Here is an 8,585-nt window from a genome sequence, read left to right as displayed (position 1 = left end):
GCTGTCAGCCGATGTCAGTGGCGTTTTTTGCTGTCAGTTTCTATCCAGATTGCCTGAGTGAATGTCTGGAGGTGTAGGCACCTCGGAATGGTTGTGTTAAGCTAGCGCTAAGTCCATCCCTTGTCCACCTTTACTCTTTTCTTTACAATAAGGTTTATCAAATAAACCGTGGTTGTACGGCAGTGAAGCATCGGTGTTGAGTACTGATGTCATGCTGTCGATGATGATGATGCCCAAGCCTAGGCAGGCGAAGTCGAGTGGCAGAGGTCGGGTTCGAACCACGGACCTTCCGGTCAGTAAGTTCGCGCTCTAACCACTTGAGCCATCTGGCGAAAGACATCTTAGGCACTGTAGGAATTATTATTTCATCGGAGGAACGGAACGCAATATGCTGTATCACCGTTCCCTGATTTTTGTCTTGATGATCACTTGAGGCCTTCACTTTCCATAGGAAATATCAATGCTACAAGCTTCTGGATTTTGAATCTCTCTTGCAAAAGCCATGCTTTGAACGGACTGTTGGCCATTTAGAATGCCCGAATTTTTGTGCACAGACCGGTCTCATTCCCCTCAAGATGATGTTCAACTCTCCCTCAGTTGGACAGCTGGTTACTGTACAAGTGACGCCAGTTAGATCATGTGCTTCGTATGTCAAACTCTCCCTCAATGGGACAGCTGTTTACTCTACAAATGACGCCAGTTAGGTCATGTGCTTCGTATGTTAGACAACCGTTTTCTCGGCAGAGCGCTTTTCGCCAAACTTGTGTTGGACAGCTGGTTACTGTACAAGTGACGCCAGTTAGATCATGTGCTTCGTATGTCAGACAACCGTTTTCTCGGCAGAGCGCTTTTCGCCCAAACTTGTTTCGGAAGGGAACAACCGAGAGGCGGTTAGTCCATGAATTGGCAACGAAGCATGAAAGACCCTATCAGTTTGGTCTGGTGCGTTGATAACTGCTGTCCCTCGAATGGTTACGGACCAGGGGTTAGTGACCCTGACTAATGTGACGGTCTCATGCTGCCCATTGGGGTCTTTTATTAAAGCCATCGCCTTCACTTAATAGCTCTCACTCCCTGCTATATCAGGCGAATGAAACCATTTCTCATCATCGGTCGTTGACCCTTATATGTGGCTCTCATTTTTTTTCCATTTTCTTCATCCTCTGGGAACGAGGCTGTAATAACTGGAACGGTGTGCGCTCCGGTGCACGGTTCGTGAGATGAAAATCTGCACTGAAGCCTTTAACGTGACGCTTATAGATGAAGGTCCGTTCTTTTTCTGAACGCGGACCGATCAGATGCGAAATCGACAGACTCGATGTGAGCACAAGTAACAGCAGTAATTTTGACACCCCGTCGGTTATTGGTTGTAAACGCGTTGTGGTCAGGTCGAGTAGTATGCAGAAATAGTGCTTCCCTGTCGCTAAAATCTGACACATGTGTACCAGATTTTCTTGATGCCTTAAGTTAGCTGGTATAAACCTGAGGTTTATGGCCCCAGTTATCGCAATTTCCCCGCGTTGTTCAGAGCCTCCTAGGTCTCGCCATGCGCTGATCTCTTTTAGTCTTGTTTAGTCTATGTCGCGTGTGAAGCACCTGGCCGCAAAGCATACAAACATGAGTTCGGTGATCACAGGGATAATGCGACACTTTTGTAGACTGGAATGCGTTCGGCGGACCGTTTATGTGCGATTTTGGGGTCCGATAGCACGGCCTTGTCGAACTTACAGCTTCCCGTATACTCATGGGTGGTGCTGGGGACACAATCTTAACTCCACCGTCAGTGACCGACACCGCCGACTTTCCCAGTGACAGGTGGTGACCAGAAATCAAGCTGGAAAGCTCAATAACCTTAACTCCACCGTCAGTGACCGACACACCGACTTTCCCAGTGACTGGTGGTGACCAGAAATCAAACTGGAAAGCTCAATCGTTCGTAGGAAACCCGTGTATGTTAGGATGCAAGGTCCCTCTTGGATAATGGCAGCCGAGCACAATACAGTTATGCGGCCGACATAACCTCTGTCCGGACACCGGATACTCGGACACTGTTTTTATAGAATTGAAGTTTCCTGGACAGCCGGCTACTTTCGGTCCTATCGCAATAGTCAGCTTTCCTCCCACCAGCCTTCTCCCTCATCCCCCCGATAGTCCACAAGGCAGCTCTGGTCAACTTGCACTTAACAACCGGGCTCTAAATGCGCTGCTTGTATTCGGATCTATCAGATGGAAAGTTTCATCGGCAACTTCAAAAGCTCAGCACTGCGGGTCATCGTATACGAACCAACACTCTCCAAGCGGCCTATCAAAGGCCAGATTTATGACGTGGTCGAAGAAGTTGTTGACAAAATACCGAAGCATGACATGCTTGTTGTGGGTGGTGACCGAAATGCGCACACCAGACCGTGCGAAACCTCATTGCATCATATTCTTGGAAGGTGCGGTGTGAAAGTGGTGGTGGCCTTGTTAACTTCGCTGACTTCAATGAGTTGTGCGTCACCACCACGTTCTTCTAAAGAACCCCAACCTATTAAACACGCTTAAACGGTGTTCTCAGCTCACCTAATTGACCATATCCAGATGAGCAGTGTGCGTCCAGGATTCCTGTTCCTGATAATTGGGTAAACTTTGTGGTTATGCACCAGTGAAGCATCAGTGCTGTTATTTCTTGGTGATGCTGATGATGATGATGACTTGATGGCATTGGGATCAATGTGGATTCGGGGCTGGTTTTTTAGCACGCATCACGCTTTTAGACGATTTCCTTCATGTGCCTCGTCCAACATAAGACAACCATCCAAATGGGCCTCAGCAGCGTGCAATCTACCTATCCGTGCTTTCAGGTCACCAGCAACAATAAAGATATGTAAGCTTTTTAGCCTGTTGTGGGTGTCCGTTTACAGCGTTATAGAAATTGTCCTTGGCAGCTTCAGAACTGCTGTCCGTCCGGACACAAAGGGGCATGGTGAACAGCGATCGATCGATCGATCTGAATTCCTCGAGATTCTTTCGCAGGCATTGCCAAACGAACGGCGCGAAAGCAACGGTCGACGAGTATCCAGTTTAGCTGAAACACGATTGGTTGTTCAACACAATGCCCACACCGCCATATCCAATGCCTCTACATTGTTAGAGGTGCGCAGCTGGAACCTGAAAGAGAGCATGCAGGCAGTCGCAGGCATTGCCAAACGAACGGCGCGAAAGCAACGGTCGACGAGTATCCAGTTTAGCTGAAACATGATTGGTTGTTCAACACAATGCCCACACCGCCATATCCAATGCCTCTACATTGTTAGAGGTGCGCAGCTGGAACCTGAAAGAGAGCGAGGATGCAGGCAGTTCACTTACAGTACTTGCGTCCCATATCCCTGTTTCGGACAGACAGCATAATCAATACAGAGGGAATCCAACTCTTGAGCAGGGGCAGCTTATTATCCTACTTGCCTCAGTTTGTGAACGTGAAAGGTAGGTATGTAGACCGAGTTTCGGGGTTTGAAAACGAATTTCGAATTGTTTAGGGTTGTTACTGGAGTCAGACGAACAGAACTTGCAGCTGAGCATGATGCAGAGGCAGTCGAGCCTAGTGCTTGAACCTGAGTATTCAAATTGGGTTGAGGTTGTTCAGAACAGGAAATACGTAAACTTGTAAGAAGGAAGGCGTCAGCAGTAGTATGTTTTTGTTTACCCGCCCTGCTGTATGTGGCAAGTAGGGCGACCCGGGTGGTGACACCACACGAAGGCTGATTTGGTAGTACTATCATCTTTGGTTCTGTCGCCCATCATTGCACGCGGGCTAGGTTGCTATCAGAGCCCCCCAATGTAGAATGGAGGACGATTGGGGTCCTCAACCAAAGCCTTTAGCTCAAATCCTGATCCCAAATCAGTGGTGTGAAATTCCCATTTGTTACGGCAGTGAAGCATCGGTGCTGAACACCGATGTCAAGCTGTCGATGTTGATGATGAGAGCAAGCGCCACACATTTTCCAACCCCAACCCGGGGACCTCGTAGACTGCTGGTTGGATCTCTAACTATTGAACAACCTAATTTGACGGACTCGTCGAGTATGGCACGGACAACCCAGTATGGGTGAATGACGCACAAACCGTCACATCCTGTTAAGGCTCGCTCAACCTTTATGTCCTACACCTGGCGAACTCATGCCCAAAACCAAGGGACTACTTTTCTGCTGGGCAGGACGCTTGAAAAACTCCTTCGTCCTGCGAGTCGGTAGGAAAGAAAGACTAACCGAGGTCATCGACCGGCCGGAAAATCTCAAAGCTCCTGCCGAAGTTCGCATCAATGCAGAATATTACAGAACATGCTGTACCACTCTCCTCGAGCCTCTATGTGGTCCATTGTGTTCGGTCTAGAGCAGCGAAGTGTTCCCGTAGGAGAGGTTCACCACGCTCACTCTGCATTTTCATCAAACAAGTCACAAGTCTTTGTGACAACTATCGTGTGACAAACTTATTGCGTTTAGCTCCTAAAGTATCACTCATTCTTCCTACGAATCGCTTTTCTGACGAAAAATACTCACGTACGAAATCATAGTCCGAAAGAAAATTCGTTCAGATATAGCGCCCTTCCGGTGCCTAAGTGCCATTTCACCAGAAGGAAGCACGAGTGCTGGGATACTACCAAGTTTCCCAAGCCTAAACAGGGTAAATCGAGAGGCAGAGGTCGGGTTCGAACCACGAACTTTCCGGTCACTAAATCTGCGCTCTTACCACTGAGCCGTCTCTTCCCAATCATAATCCGACAGAACCATAAATGTTTGTTATCTAGGTGTCTTCAACGCTGCCCACTTGTCTCCTACCGGATCTGCTTGTTTTTCATTGGTTAAGATAAACACCGTCTGATTTAATGGTCACGGTATCTAGAAATTTTGTCGGTGATTTGTTGATTAATGACTGACCTCTTTCATCACACAATAGGGTGGAGTTTGAGTTTAGATCGTGTAAGCGTGTGATTTGTATCTGGTGCAGTTCCAAGATTTGCAGCTCTGTTCACTGTACACTGTTCATTCACGAAGACTCACAAGGCACTCACCAGAGAGCATTTCGTTGGAGAGAACTCGAGATTACCCAGTGGTTAATTCCCGAAGGTCCTTGACTCGGCATGGCAGCTATGCAGCTGAAGGTTATCATTTCCCCAAGCGGCGAAGGCGCATTGAAGCGGTGGACAGATCAGCGTTTTCCGGTTGTACAAGTCGAATAATGAGTCACTACACGAGTACACTACCATGAGCATTGGGTTTGAAACTCTAATTCAGGATGTGGCGGGAATATGCTGAGTTTGTCTAAAGGACTTTGTCCATAGACAAGGTCCTGTTCGCCCTGGCCACTTTCTAGTGGGAGGATTGATCAGTCTTATATCTCGGAGTGCGCCGAGTATTGTTCTACAGGCATCATCATCAGGTGTAGGAAATGCGTACTTGCCGTACAATGGTTCTAGCTGTCACATTCTCGTTCCCTGATGGTTTGGAGAGATGGGGGTCGGAGCTGTGCATTGGAGGCAGGAGCTGATAAATTGGTGCGTAAGCACACATTTGCCAGTGGACTGTTAATTGGGAGAATTGGGAAGGGAGCTATGCATTGAAGGCAATAGCTTGGATCTACGAGTGCTAGTGAGGGCGCCACTGGTCTGTATGACAATGTTTCTAACCATTGTTGTATCCCGTATCGCGATCTCCATCCTGGGGGACGGCAGGTGCTGGCGCAACTGTGTTTGCTGATAATGGCTCTCTTACTTGGCTGCCAAGTAACTGTTTGACCTCCCCTGGTTCGTTTCCACCCTTCACGTGTTGCGCTAAAAGGGCCATTCGAGGAAATCGGTTTGCTGGCATATGGAGCACGTGGCCAAGCCAGCGTAACCTATGCAGTGTGTTCAGTTCTTCTATTGTGGGCGAGTTATTTCTTCCGAAAACCATTCGACGCACTCTAGAATCACTGATGGGGTGTTCCCATCAGACTCAGCAATACCCTGTCGACACTTTTGCACCACAATACTGCAACAGTGCCTGACAGTCCACATACGACAGCGAAGCATCAGTGTTGAATCCTGATGTCGTGCTGTCGGTGATGATGATGACAGTCCACAGAGTCAAAGGCAGCTTTCAGATCAAGAAACACAACCATTTTTGGTTGTTTGAAGCAGTGTCGCTGTTCCATAACTTGTCAGAGAGTGAAAATATGATCAATGCATCCTCCTATGGGACGGGAAAGTATCCATCTTTCCCTGTCTTCACTAAACCTTCGATTCCACACAGCGTCTGCCTACCTTTACCCAATTCTTCAGGCACCTTCTCTTCGTTCCATATAGCACCGATAAGCTTTGTCAGATGGGTCGCCGGGATTTCTCCTCCTTCTTTGGAGAGGGCTGGATGCAGACTAGCCGGTCCTGGTGCCTTCTCATGTTTCACTACGGATATTTCGTACTTCATTTATTCTTCCGATGGGCGATCAAGGTTCACATTCCATTCGCCCGTACGCATTATCTCCACAGGCTGTGCTGCAAGAGACCAGCTGAACTGTTCTTCGAAGTGTTCGGCCCATCTTCCCAGTCGACGTTTTTGCGAGTGAATTTATGAACCATCTTCTTTACTTATCGTTTCGTTGACCATTGCTTTTTTCAGGGCCAGTCGATCGTATCAGCTGATATCAGCTGATACGGCTGTTTCCGTGCGGCCTTCTCCAGCTCCTGACCTTTCGACCAAACCTCTCGGTCTTTCCTTAGACTCCTCGCTGTTTGGCGTTTGAGGGATTTGCGTGCGCCGTTGTACTGGTCACATCAATCTTGACTAGGAATCTCGGCGATATCTATTGGTCTTGTGATCTTATCATGAAGGTCAGATTCCCTTAATCTACTGGGACCCTCAACTCCACCAGATGCTGACCAGACAGACAACGTCCCCTCGATGTGAAGCGCGTGACAGCCTTGGATCAAAGCCAGACAGCGGAAAAGCCGGACAGATAGTACTCAACGCTGCCATGATAGCTAGTTTCACACTTCATCCACTTGCTTACTACTAGTACATTATTAGTTTACTGTAGAGAGATGTTGAGCTAGCTCAGATTGGTATTGAGCTATGGTAGCCCTTCGAAGATGGTGGATTGGCATGCTTCTTACTGACTTGCGAAGGCCTGAAGGAAAGCTAACTATCAAGCGTGCACGCACCAGCTCAGATTGGTATTGAGCTATGGTAGCCCTTCGAAGATGGTGGATTGGCATGCTTCTTACTGACTTGCGAAGGCCTGAGGGAAAACTAACTATCAAGCGTGCACGCACCGCGGCGTGATCGGGATCTAGTTGCATGTCCCCAGAAGGAACGACAGGCTTGGATTTCGGCTCTCCACCTGTCGCTGATGGTTGATTAGCAGTCGGTACCCTCCAAATTCAGCGATGCCAACTTTTATACCAGAAACAGCTCAGAACACAGCTGGAGTAGTCGCTGTGTCTGTGCAACGAGCATCGACTCCAAATCGACCACTCAAATTTGATTCCAAGGAGCTCAGATGACCCACTTGAGCATTCATGACACCCGTAGTAATCACAGTGTCAGTACTACTTGGTTGACGAATGAGGCCAGATAACTCTCGATAGAAATTAACCTTCTCAGCATCAGAACTGTAGTCCGTTGGGGCATAAACCGATATTACAAACAGGTGCCGCTTTTTATGCCGGGAGTTATTGAGCTTGATTGAACTGGATAACCGAAATGCGCAAAGAGTACTATTCGCTTGGATCCATTCCAGCAAAGCGCGTTCAGCTCTCGGATTGAGTGCAAACCCCACGCCATATATTCCACAAGTCATCGTTTCCAAGTCACTGGCCACATAGAGGGAAGAATGTGAGAAAACTGAGTTCGTCCTTCGCATCGTGAGATACGTAACCACTCTTGGGTCATGTATACGTGTGTTGGGTTCTCTGCTGATCAGTCAATCAACCTTGTCAGTTGCACACGGAATTGAGAAGACAAAAAGCTTTGAGGAAATTATACTGCAGCAACTGAACAGCCAATATCGGGATTCGAAGAATCAAGAATGGAATGAAACAAAACAGTCCAATGAAATGAGAGAAATGTTGAGCAATGTGTTCGTTAGGAGGAGTGCCTCCTAACACCTCCCCTTTGAAGTCATTGTTCGTACGACTGGTGTTGTGGGTTCAGTTGCATTCGTATGACTGGCTTTCTGATCCGGTCGGTCCATTTTCTGGGTGTACAAATTTTGGAAATTGCTGGGTCATTCATTGGCTCTGGAGATTTTGGCTTTTGAGCTAACTCACATGTGTCGAGAAGAGTCTCCAGTGGAAGAACAGGGTCGAGTGTAGGTGCCGCTGGAAGATAGGAAGCGCGTAGCTGATTGGCATGACGGACCCAGATAGAGCAGCCTACATTTACCTCATAGACAACTCTTCCGGCACGGCGCACAATTATGCCTTGTGTCCACTTTTCCGTACCACCACGATAGTCTGTCGCTGGCACAGGTTGGCCGGTTATACACCACCGTGGTGTCCGTTGAACTGAACCTCCATATTTATGGTTCTACCGGTTGGCGACTGTGGTGTTGGACGGATGGCGTCAACG

Source organism: Opisthorchis viverrini (genome assembly GCF_000715545.1).
Source record: "Opisthorchis viverrini unplaced genomic scaffold opera_v5_105, whole genome shotgun sequence".
In the NCBI taxonomy this organism is placed as follows: Eukaryota; Metazoa; Platyhelminthes; class Trematoda; order Opisthorchiida; family Opisthorchiidae; genus Opisthorchis; species Opisthorchis viverrini.
This window is presented reverse-complemented; position numbering follows the sequence as displayed.